This window comes from Octodon degus, unplaced genomic scaffold, assembly GCF_000260255.1.
Source record: "Octodon degus isolate 3935 unplaced genomic scaffold, OctDeg1.0 scaffold00056, whole genome shotgun sequence".
Taxonomy (NCBI): Eukaryota; Metazoa; Chordata; class Mammalia; order Rodentia; family Octodontidae; genus Octodon; species Octodon degus.
Window position 1 is genome coordinate 9,364,971 of NW_004524632.1, and position 11,158 is coordinate 9,376,128.

Sequence of the window (11,158 nt, forward strand, 5' to 3'; positions counted from 1 at the left end):
TTTTTTACTTGAATTTTTAATCATGAATATAAGAGTATTATCTTTAGGTCTTTTTATTTTTACCCGTACAAATGTAACAGGGGATTTAGCTCAGCGGCACAAGCACTGCCTGGCAAGTGCAAGGCCCTGATTTCCATTCCTGGCACCAAACGAAAAAAGGCAGTAGATAAATGCCAGTCATGGCGTGCCCTGCTTGAGCATCTTTGAGCAGTATTTCTGCAAGTGTACGGACTGGTGTTGTGCAGTGTGTATAGAGTGTGTATAGACTCAGCGCCCAGTTCCCTCGGACAGCATGTAACCTGTGAAGGACTTCAGGGTAAGGAGAAAGAATGGAGATCTACAAAATACGCGCCTCGACGTGGACACTGACCCTGGGGCCGAGGAATTTCTTTGGGCATGTGTCATGTGGCTGTTGCTGATGACCATGCAGTGACATCCTGAGGACTCGTTGAATTTGGAGGTACCCCTAACATTGTGGGGACTGGTAAGTAGTGTAGCGACATATTGTGAATATATTTATTGTCAGAGCAGATCTTTGTCAGGAGACCGCGTGTGTGCAGACTCCCGCAGCAGCCGCGGAAGCCATGTCAGGTGGCTCTGCTCCCTGGGCCTTGTGCCTCTCCAGTATTACTAAATAAATTGATTGTATGCTCGCTCCAGATTCCTCCTCTTAGGGTCGGGGCACAGCTCGGGCAGAGCATTTGACTGCAGATTCCTCCTCTTGGGCATTCGGTTCCCAGGTGGTGCCTTGTGGCGGAGACACCAGAGGGCACCATGCTACACTGTTGTGGACCTGTGGGCTGGGGCCGGGGCTTGGGTACCCTGGAGAGGCAGAGTGGAAGTCCCTGAGTTCGGGTGCTTAGGGAGGGCGCCACAGCTGCCTCTGAGCCCCGGAGAGCCAGGGCCTGGGCTGCTCCCGGCTGCCCCTCGCCTCCGCCGCATCTGCGCCTCTCCTGGGCGTAACGTGGGAACCCGATCACGGACAAGTGATCTGCTGGCTGGCCGGCCGGCTGGCAGCCTTCGCACTGCCCACCGCACCCCTGTAAGGCGATCTGCACTGCAGCAGGTGGCGTGGAGGGGCCGGGGGCACCCGTAAAGGAATACCACCCCGGCAGGAGCCTGAGCGGCACCTCTCCTCGGGCCAAAACCAACGCACGCATGCCCACCTGGGGGCCCTCTGCTCCTCCGTCCTGAGCTGGAGGGGTTAATGTGAGCCCCGCGAAGATTGTCCGAAGGCTGATGGAAAGCAGAGACTGAATGGGATTGAGAACAGATGCGAGGCTTGATTTAAATTACATTTTATTGGATGCCGCAGCCTTGAGAGACGTGACTGCCCTACAGTTTGTTTCCACACTGTGGGCAGCTGCTGTCTGCTCGGCATCCACAGTAGGATCCTGCCCAAAAGGAGCAGGCGGCCTCCCCGCCTCGCCTCTCCGCCTCTCCTTCCGTGTGCAGGCCGAGTGGGGAGCGGGTGGCCTGCCGGGCGGCCGCCGCCCCAGCTGTGGCACGGCCTCTGGCCAGGACCACGTTTGCAGACTCAGTGGGCCATGCTGCTTCCCCCACCGCCCCATCTCTGCCCTCTGCAACTGGAAAGAGGCTTCCTGGGTACTAGCGTGTTGGTTTCCTTTGCTGCACTTACCCCACTGTCAATTTCTAGGTCATTGCTGCTCTTAAGACCTGGGCAGGGGGCGGGGAGATGGCTCCATGGAATAAGCGCTTCCCTGGCAAGCACAAGGGCCTGAGTTCGATCCCCGGTTCCGCAAAAAAAAAAAAAAAAAAGACCTGGGCAGCTGACGCAGGCGTGGCTCCTGCAGCAAGGTGTGAAGCAGGCTCGGACTCCCCCGGTGGTTCCCACTGCCCTTGGGGGGGAGCAAGAGCTGGTGGAGGTTTGTCAGCAAAGTCCTAGGTGTGCTTCAGACGCCGGGGAGGAGAAAGCAGAGGGGCCACCTCATTGCCAAAGCCGGCGGGGCCGTGATGGGCCGTGATTCATAGCTTTGCCAGGACCTCTGTGCCGCACATGGGGTAGTGGCAAAGGTGCCGACCTGCTTTCTCCCTCAGAATGGGTGACTGTCTTGGTTTATCTTTTTAAAGTAGAATGTACTTGTGGGCAGCGTTGAGTATCTCCGGCCACAGAAAGCACTGAGGCGCAATGAAGTTGACGTTAGCTTTCAACACCAGAGTTGCCCAAGATAGACCATTCCAGGGAGTGTCACTGCAAGAGGCTGAGGCAGGAGGACTTCGGAGACCAAGGGAGCCTGGGCAACTGAGCCAGACCCTGTCTGAAAAGTAAAAAGTGTTGGTGCTGGGGACATAGCTCAGTGTGGAGGCTCCTTTACCCTCCTCTGAAGAACAAAATCTAGAAATACAAATATGATAGGACAGGACTGGGGAGATGGCTCAGTGGAATAAATACTTCCCTGGCAAGCGCAAGGGCCTAGTTCAATCCCCAGTTCCGCCAAAGAAAGAAAAACAAATATGATAGGCCTTTGGCCTAGACTGCTTTCAGAAATCTACTCAGAGCTGCTCCCTAGGTGAGAAAACAGCCCAGACTAGGGTGCCCCCCTCAGCATCCAAGAAGCAAACCCAGGTTTCCCTGCACCCCATGGGTCCCACAGTGCAAGATTAGGATTCTCTTTACATTTGTGTTCCCCATGTGAAGGTGCCCAGTGGATACTTGTTAAGTGACAGGTAAATGGACCAAGCAAGCTGGTGTCCATGCCCATCTGCAGCTGTGTCCCCTGTACCCCGATCACCTCCTCTGAGGTAGCTGGGTTCCACCTCCGCACCTCCATACTGCTTTGGGGATACGCCTTGGTCCCTGGAGAGGCCCTGAAACCATGCTGCTCTGGCTGGCCCGGGGCTGGGAGGAGCCCACCTTCACTTTATTGCCAAGATGCCTTCTCTGGGACCTACAGGAGGCACATTCCGCAGGGCAGAGGATGCAGGCGCCCTGGGGACTCCCCTGGGTCCCCAACTCCAGCCCAAGGCACCTGCAAGAGGAGCTAAGTGAAGAAAGGCTGAAGGCTAGCAAGGGGAGCAGGAGGCAGCTCCGCTTCTGAAAAAGCCCTAATTGAGTTCTGAATCAGTCCCGCTGCCTTTGATCCCGCCCCTGTTTCCCACACTGCCCGAAAGAGCTGGATCAGCACTTTGTAAGCGGGGTGCGCCGCTGCTCCCCACCCCGCTCCCTCCTGACGCGCTGCGCTGCCACCACGCACCGCTTGTCTCCTTCGGTTAAGATAATGAAGATGCTGAGAGATAAAATGTGTATTTAATAAGGGTGGGGGCGGGGCGGCAGAGGGGCAGCCAGGGCCTTCCCTCGTTTGGGGCCCGGCCAGCGCTGGAGCTGAGAGCAGGGCTGGAGTAAGACTTGGCCCCGGGGTGTGGGGGTTTTCTGGGCCTGCATCCAGCTGACTTCACTCCCGCTGTTTGCCCTAAATTCCCCCACCTCCAGCCCTCACCCCCACAGCCCTCCGCGCCTTCCCTTCCTCCCTGCTCCCAGCGGGGAAGCCGGCGGCGCTCGGACTTTCGCGCAGCTGGAGTTTCTTTCCAGCCGGCGGCGGTTCAGCCCTCGGCGCGGTGGCCCCAGCCCGGTGCCAGCCGCAGGGTCGGGCTGGGGCGCCCCCCACGCCCCCGCAGCTGGGCCCGGAGAAGCTGCGGGCTCCCGGTGGGGGGTGCGAGAGCTGCAGTTAATGAAGACCAGCTGCCCGTCTGGGTTCTGCCTCCAGCTCGCTGGAGCCGGGCCTTCGGCGGTGGTTAGGCTGGCGGTGACCTCCATCCTCGGGCGCGAGGATATCCTGTGGCAGCCGAGCTCCAGCCCTGGCCTCAGTTTATAAGCGCGTCGTCCGTCCTTCCGTCCTCCCACCGTCCCCAGGGAGCACTCGGCCTCCTCCGGCTTCTCAGCAGCAGCGGGGGGCCCAGCTGAGATCTGAGGCGCTCTAGCCCCTCTGTAAACACTCATTAACTGCCCGGGAAGAACCCAGAGCCCTGATTAACAGCTGGGAGAGAACCCAGGCTCCTCGGGGTGCGAAGCTTGACCTAAGCTCACCCCGCGGCTCCACCCTGGCCTCTCCCCGCTTGCCGTCCAGGTTCAGGCCTGCTTTCACCTGCTGTACCAAAAGGGGCAGAGCCACAGTGGGTGCCCTCGCCTCTGCTGACAAGAGGCCCCGCCGCCCTTCCCTCAAGTCTGGCCCCACACTTCTTCCAGCCCTTCGCCCTGTGACATTTGTCCCACTCTGCTCCGAGAGATAGTGTGCAGCTCTCCTTGCCAAATGCTCAATGGCCATCCCAGCCTGGTGGCACAGGCCTGGGAACCCAGCACTCTGGGAGGCTCGAGCCGGAGGATTGCCAGGAGTTTGAGAACAGCCTGGGCTACATAGTGAGTTCAAGGCCAGCCAGAACTATGTAGGGAGAACCCGTCTCAAAAAACGGAAGACAGAACTAAGCCCCTCTGTCCTTATACCTATTCAAAATAATCCCTGGGAAGACACTTGCTAGCATGCCCCATCTGGTCATAAAGGCTCAGGACCCTACAGAGAGCTGGATCGGGGTACTGCTTCATCTCTGGATTCGGTACCTTGTCTACTGGCAAGTGCCATTCTAGGTTTGGTTTGACTTTGATTTGGTTTTTTGAGACAGGGTCTTGCTATGTAGTCCAGGTTGGCCTCTAACTTGTGGTGATCCTCCTGCCTCAGCCTGCCCAGCATGTCAAGGTTACAACAGACCTACCATTCCTAGTTATGTGCCTGATCCAGAACACCGTCCAGTTGTCTCCCTCGTCCCTCAGCCCCCTCTGCTGGGGCTCTCACCTGGCTATCTGCATACCCCCCACACTCACAAACATACTGGCCTCAGCCTAAAGGAGATGGGCCTTCCATTTCTGGGGCCACCTAAGCCATGCCGCCCATCTCCCTTGCTAAAAATCAAGCCCTCCCCATGTACAGAAGGGGGGGGGGACACAAACAAGCAGGGGAGCTGTCATAGTCTAAGGACAGGGACAAAGCAGTGTTCCTCAGAACCTAAGAGCTCTGTGGGAGTGGGAGGAAGAGGACCTTAGCCTCACCTCCAGCCCCCACCCCACCCTCAAGCAGGAAGCAACTGTCTCTGTCATCCTGACTTCAGAGTCATTCAGAGGTTGCGTCTGAGCCAGGTCCTATTAGTGCTCAGCCCAGGGCCCATCTTCTTCCTCCATCAAGCTTAGCGCTGCCCGCGCTGACCCTTTCGGGGCAGTCAGGGCGGGGAGAGCCTACCGAGTGGCGGGTGGACGTTAGGACCCAACGGGAGCCTGTGCTTCTGCAGCAGCCCCAGCTGAAGCGGGGGGAACCCTGACTCGGGCTGCAAGGGCTTCCCCGGTGCTCCCGGAGCCCGGTCGCCCCCCGCCAGCACGCACCTGAGCAGGTAGGACCGCGCGGCCCCGGCGATGCTCCCCGAGCTGCGGGCTCCCGGGTCCCCGGTTGCCCTCGTGCCCTCGGCTCCTCCCCGGCTCAGCTTGGCCCACGCCTCCTCCCCCACCGCTCCCTGGAGTGCTGGGGTGGGCGCCGGGCAGAGCGAGGCGTCGGGGTGCCCCTGCCCCTGCACCCCAAGGCCCCTCGCGGCCCTCTCGGAGGAGTGCGAGCGCGGAGGTCGGCCAGGCCCTCGCCGGTGCACCCCGCTTTGCAGCCTTGCTGACACCCCTCCCCCCACCTCACCTAGATGGGGAGGCGGCGGCGCAGGGGGATAAAGGCGGCGAGGACGGCTCCCCGGGGATCCCCCCTGCGTCCTCTCTGCTCTCCAGCTCAGGGGTCAGGACGCGTCCCCAGCCCCTTGAGCTCCTTGCAGGGGCGCCTAGGTCCCCTGAGAGGCTGCTCTCCGGCCAGGGCGGCTTGGCCTCAGGTTCTGAGCGCTTTGGTGAGCGCTTCCTCCAGGGAAAGTTCTTTCAGCCTCCACCCTAGCCAACGCCTCCCTCCTGGCTCCTGCAAAGCCCCTGTCCCCTGTGCGCACCAGTGTGTGTGTGTGTGTGTGTGTGTGTGTGTGTGCGCGCGCGCGTGCAGACCATGTGCCTGAGGAGCAGCGAGTTTCCACACCGAGCTTCCTGGAGGGATGGCAGACGCTGGCCCAGGCTGCAACAGGCTCGGTCCAGATGGCCGGGCAAGGGGGTGTGGACTGGATCGCGAGGCCAAGCAGCCATGCCAGCTCCCTGGGCTCTTGCGTTCCCCCAGAGCTGGGGGGTCCCCAGGTTTCCCAGGCGCCCTGGGAGAGAGCTGGACGGCAGCGCCTGTGTACATCGGTTTATTCCTCTGGCCAGGGTGGACTGCGGGGCCTGCTCTTGGAAGATCCGGGCATCTGGCTCTGTCGTGGTTCGAGTAGAGGTCAGGCAGACCACTTAGCTGAGTAGCTTCTGGGGTAGCAGGCTGGAGAAAGGGTGACAGAAGAGACTAGTGTCACTTTGGGGGAGTCCCCTGTGGGGGTGTGTGAGCCATCTACTAGCTGTCTGGAGGTGGGTGTGCTCTCTGTCCCCAGGTCCCTGAATGGTTAGTTTTGGTGGGAAGGGTAGTCAGTGGAGTGGTTTCAGACCCAGTTCTGCTCTTGATCTATGAAGGTAGGTGGGGGTTCCTAGAAGGTAGGTGGACCAGGATTCTGAGGCCTAAAATGGAACTCTGGTTTCCTTGGCCTCCACCACTATTTGAGGCCCTCCCCCACTATTTGAGGCCCTCCCCCACAGTGGGTGGCAAGACGATGCGGGTGGGAGTTAGTGGGAGGGCTGGAGTGTGGGACCTCTCCCTGAATCTAGGTCACTGCCTCTGCCTTGGGTTTCCTGCCGGCATCCTCCCCTTCTGGGAGGACAGAGACACCGGGCACAGCAAATGCCCCAGGTCTGCAGGATTCCCTGCACACACTGGACTGTCACTGTCACCTGCCCACCTGGGGGCTTATAGTCAGAGGCCAGCGGTCTCCACCAGGTGCTTGCTTCCACCCTGGGTCTGTCCCCACCTTCCCGCTGCTGCCATTTGGCTCCTCCGCGTCCTTGCCTGCATCTCTCCCCTACCCAGTGGCCTCCTTGTCCGGCTCGCTGGGCAGGAGCCCTAATCGGATGCGACAGCTGAGATATGTGTGGTGGCTGTGAGGGGGCGGGCGGGCAGCCAGTGGAGGATGGTGTGAGGGCTGCCCCTGGCACTGCCCTGGCTCTGAGCACCTCCACAGGGCTGCTGACTCCTTGCTTGGCTAGGACCCAGGGCAGGGGTGCCAGGGCCAGGAAGAAGCGAGGGGCTGGAGATGAGGCCGAGCGAAGTACACACATCAGGTGCCAAGAAGCTGGGTGACACATGGCGGCCTTCATGTCAGATGTCAGGACTTCTGACTCTGGGCTGGCCTCAGTCTCCTCTTTCCTCCTGTCGCCCAGAGCCTCCTGCAGGTCATGTCTGGGAGCTTCTAGGGGTGCCTCAGTCTGCTTCTCCCCAGCGAGGCATTTCTCGCCCCCTTTCTGGGCCGGGCGCCAGCAGTCCTGTTCCCCTGCCCGCCCGCCCGCCTCATGGTACTGGGGCTCCCTTGCAAGTCTCTGGAGAGTCGCTGGGCTGGTTTCCTGCCTCCCTGGTACTGGGAGGTGTCGGGGATCCCAGGTGAGACAGGGTGAAGGCACCGGCGCCCCAGCCTCTGACTCAGCTCAGCCTGAGGGCAGCAGAGCCCCAGCCGGGCATGGCCTGTCCTGGCGTGGGGCTTCTGCTCTCCTTTTTAGTTTTTTTCCCCCCATGGTGTCTGAGGATGACCAACAAAACCCCTGACATCTGCACCCACATAACTGGGGGGTGGGGGCTGAACACCATTGAGGCCAGGCCCTGCTGTCCTCCCTCCAGCTAGGCCAGCATGAAGGAAACTGATACAGACTTCCCCGTGCCAATTCCCTCCGCCCTCCAACACCGCCGGTGGAGCCAGGCCCTGCCTTGTTGGTGCCCACAGTGTGGTTGGCACTGATTTCTCAGGAATTGGGAAGATTTCTCTCCAGGCCTCTTGCCTTCTTTCTTCTCTTGCAGTGCAGGGGCAGCTCTGGATGCTGGTGCTAGCGGGCCAGCCTCCCCGAGGGAAGAGTGTGGGATACCCTTGAGATGGCCAAGTTGGCACCAGCCCCAGGCTGGAGCGCTGGACAAGCTGCCGAGCCTGAGTGCTGGGGGAGGGCTGGGCCTGAGCCGCCCTGGCCCCTCATTTCCTGCTCTTTGGGCAGCTGTGGGCGAGAAAGGCAGTGGGGACTATTTTTAGTTGGTCTGTCCCCTGGCAGGAGAGACGTGCAGAAGAGCACGGGGCAGGCCGAGGGCTGGCTGAGGTGAGGGCTGGCAGGCAGGCACAGGAGTGGGGCAGGGCCCTGGGTTGCAGACAGAGAAAGGAGGAGGGGGAGGGGGAGGGGGAGGAGGAAGAGGAAGAGGAGGAGGGAAGTCAGAAAGGAGCACAACCAGGCTACGCAGGACACTGCCTGTCCCAGGATCAGCCTAGAGCTCAGACCTTGAAGGGGCTTGGAAGTCATCTGGACCACCCCTCCCCCTCACAATGGCCAACTGAGGCCTAAACAGGGATATGGGTTGTTTTCCTTTTTTTAGATTTTATTTTTTATTTTATTTTATTTTATTTTGGCGGAACCGGGGATTGAACTCAGGCCCTTGCGCTTGCCAGGGAAGCGCTTATTCCACTGAGCTATCTCCCTGGCCCCAGGGATATGGGTATTACTCGGACCCTCCACCAGTCCCCAGCTGCGCTAGGACCCAAGCCCAGGCCCTGCATAGTTCTTCTTGGCTGCTGTCCCTCACCACACCTCCCTGGGTCCCCACCCTACTGCAGCAAGGGGACCTCAGGCCTGGCACACACACACACACACACACACACACACACACACACACACTGCCTGCCCTCCCCTGCCTGTCTGCAGGGTCTCTCCCGGGAGATGCCAGCTTGGATTGTTTATGAGTTTCCACCAGGCTGGGCAGGCTGGGCAGGCTGGGCAGGCTGGGCTGGGGTTTGTTTGGGTGGCCCATGGCCACTGGTATGAACAAAGGTACTAGACAGGGCCCAAAATGTTCCTGTTGGCAAAATGAGGCATGGAGACACCTTACACAGGGGACAGACGTCCACCCAACTGCCCCCTGTTAGAGCCAGGGCAGGACCAGGGACTTGTTCAAGTCGCAGGACCAGCCAGGGGCAGATGGACAAGTAGGATGTAGATTCCGGCCTGGCTGTTTGCCATCCCCAGCTCAGGAAGCAAACAGGCCGATCAGTGGATGATGACTTGCCTTTGGTTTTTTGTTGTCTCCCTATATAGTCTAGGCTGGCCTTGAACTTACTAGGTAGCCCAGGTTGGCCTCAGACTCGAGGCGATCTTCTCGCCTCAGCCTCCTGAGTGTGAGGCTCGCAAGCATGTGCCACAACACTGAGCTCAGGCTCAGCTTTCTGGTTCCTGGTCCCCAGGCCTGGGTGGGTGTTCTGTGTGAGCTCAGGATGTGCAGGGAGAGAACTGGGGACATAATTGTGGCCCCTTGACATCCAGGGTGTGCTCTGTCTCTGAGGCCACATGTTGTCCACCTATGGGAAAAGCCCATCCTTGGCCTGTGAGCAAGCAACGCCCCCTGGAGTTGTTCAGGACCCTGTGGCAACCTCTGTCCCTACTGCCTTCTTTCTTCAAATTCCCTTCAGGGCTGACTGAGAAGAGGTGTTCTAGATGGACCCTAATCCAAAACCTCTCTCTAGCCAACCTACCACCCCTCACTGTTCTCTCCCCGGGACCACAAATGAGGGTGGCTGGGGTGTGGGAGCCCCTCCCCCCTTGCTGGGGGCTGATTTACTATCCCCACCGTGCAAAAGCTTGAGAAATCAATAGCGCAAGTGGGCTGAGACTGTTCAGCCTGGCAGCTGCCCCAGAGCCCTACCAAGTCCATGGGGACTCTCAGGCTCACTCTATCCCCTTCTGGCTGGACACACACAAAGATATCCAACCTAGTGGGTTGGCTGTAGTCAGCACCAGGCACAGGAATTCCTCCCTCTGCCTGCCTGTCTGTCTGCCTGCCTGTCTGTCTGCATCTCTGTCTCGCTTCTGTGCTCCTCTCCTGGGCTGGTCTCAGCATGGCAAACCCTCTCCAACACTTATTTCCCACTCTAGGTGGAGTGGGAGGAGGGGAGGGGCAGTGGGCTGCCTGCCAGCGGCTGGGAGGGGGCAGGTGGGTGAAGGAGAAAGGATTGGGTGACAGCCCACCCTTCGGAGCTGGTAACCCAATCCCCGCACCCCACCCTCCCGACTTCCCTCCTGCTCAAGAGCTCCAGCAGCTGCTGGCAGCTCGAGGCTGGCAGAACCTGTGAGTGTGTGTGTGGGGGGGGTGGCCAGGGGGCTGAGGCGGGTGCTGCCAGGACATGTTACGGAAGCCTCGAAGCCCGGGTTCAACCTGGGTGGCAGGAGGAGGTGGGGCAGGTAGGAGAGTGGGTGGGTAGTGACAGAGGGAGTCGAGAGGCCTAGGGGTCTCACCACTGGTTGGCATCAGCGCAGGGCCTGGAGAGCTGAGGGTGCATGGTGGGGAGGGTTGGGGGTGGGCACAGCCCCCAGAGGTTGAGGGAGTTATAGCCACAAGGGTGCAGACTGCCCCTGTCCCCATCTCTGGGCCATGCCTGCTGGGCAGTGCAGCCCCAGTGGTGACTAAGTTGCTTCTGTCCTGAGGCTGGCAGAGTGCCAGGTTCAGCTCTTCTCGGTAGGTGAGTCACTGCCCTGGCATCTCCCCCGGATGCGGCTGAGTCACCTGGCCATGCCTGCTAGGCGGGTGGGCACCATGCTTGGGGGGGTGGAGGGTAAGGCCTGGAGCCCCCAGTGCCCTCTCTGATCTCTGTCTGCCAGGGCCTGGCCCTGCCCAGAAGCCTGCAGAGCTTGCAAGGATGCTGCTTCTCCCACGTGGTTGGTGGAGAGGGAAGGAAAGAGGTGGCGAGGCAGTGTGCTGCCAGGCAATCAGTGTGTTGGGGTGCGGCCCGCAGAGAGGTCTGTGGGTTAGGGTCCCAGCCGTGCCACGGACAAGCCACACGACCTTGCCAAGAAGACAGTTTACTTTTTTTTTTTTTTTTTTGCGGTACTGGGGATTGAACTCAGGACCCTGCGCTTGCCAGGCAAGTGCTTATTCTACTGAGCTGTCTCCCCAGCCCAGCACATAGTGATTTCAAAGACAAC

General features: G+C 60.0%; 1 protein-coding gene across 1 annotated transcript in view; it reads left to right on the forward strand.

Annotated features, from left to right (window-relative positions):
* The first annotated feature begins 5,288 nt into the window (after positions 1-5,288).
* Positions 5,289-11,158, forward strand: part of Rara (retinoic acid receptor alpha) — a 40,711-nt gene continuing 34,841 nt past the window's right edge. The window contains exon 1 of the mRNA XM_004633726.2: positions 5,289-5,394. The gene's annotated coding sequence lies outside the window, so the exon portion shown is untranslated. The remainder of the gene's footprint in view (positions 5,395-11,158) is intronic.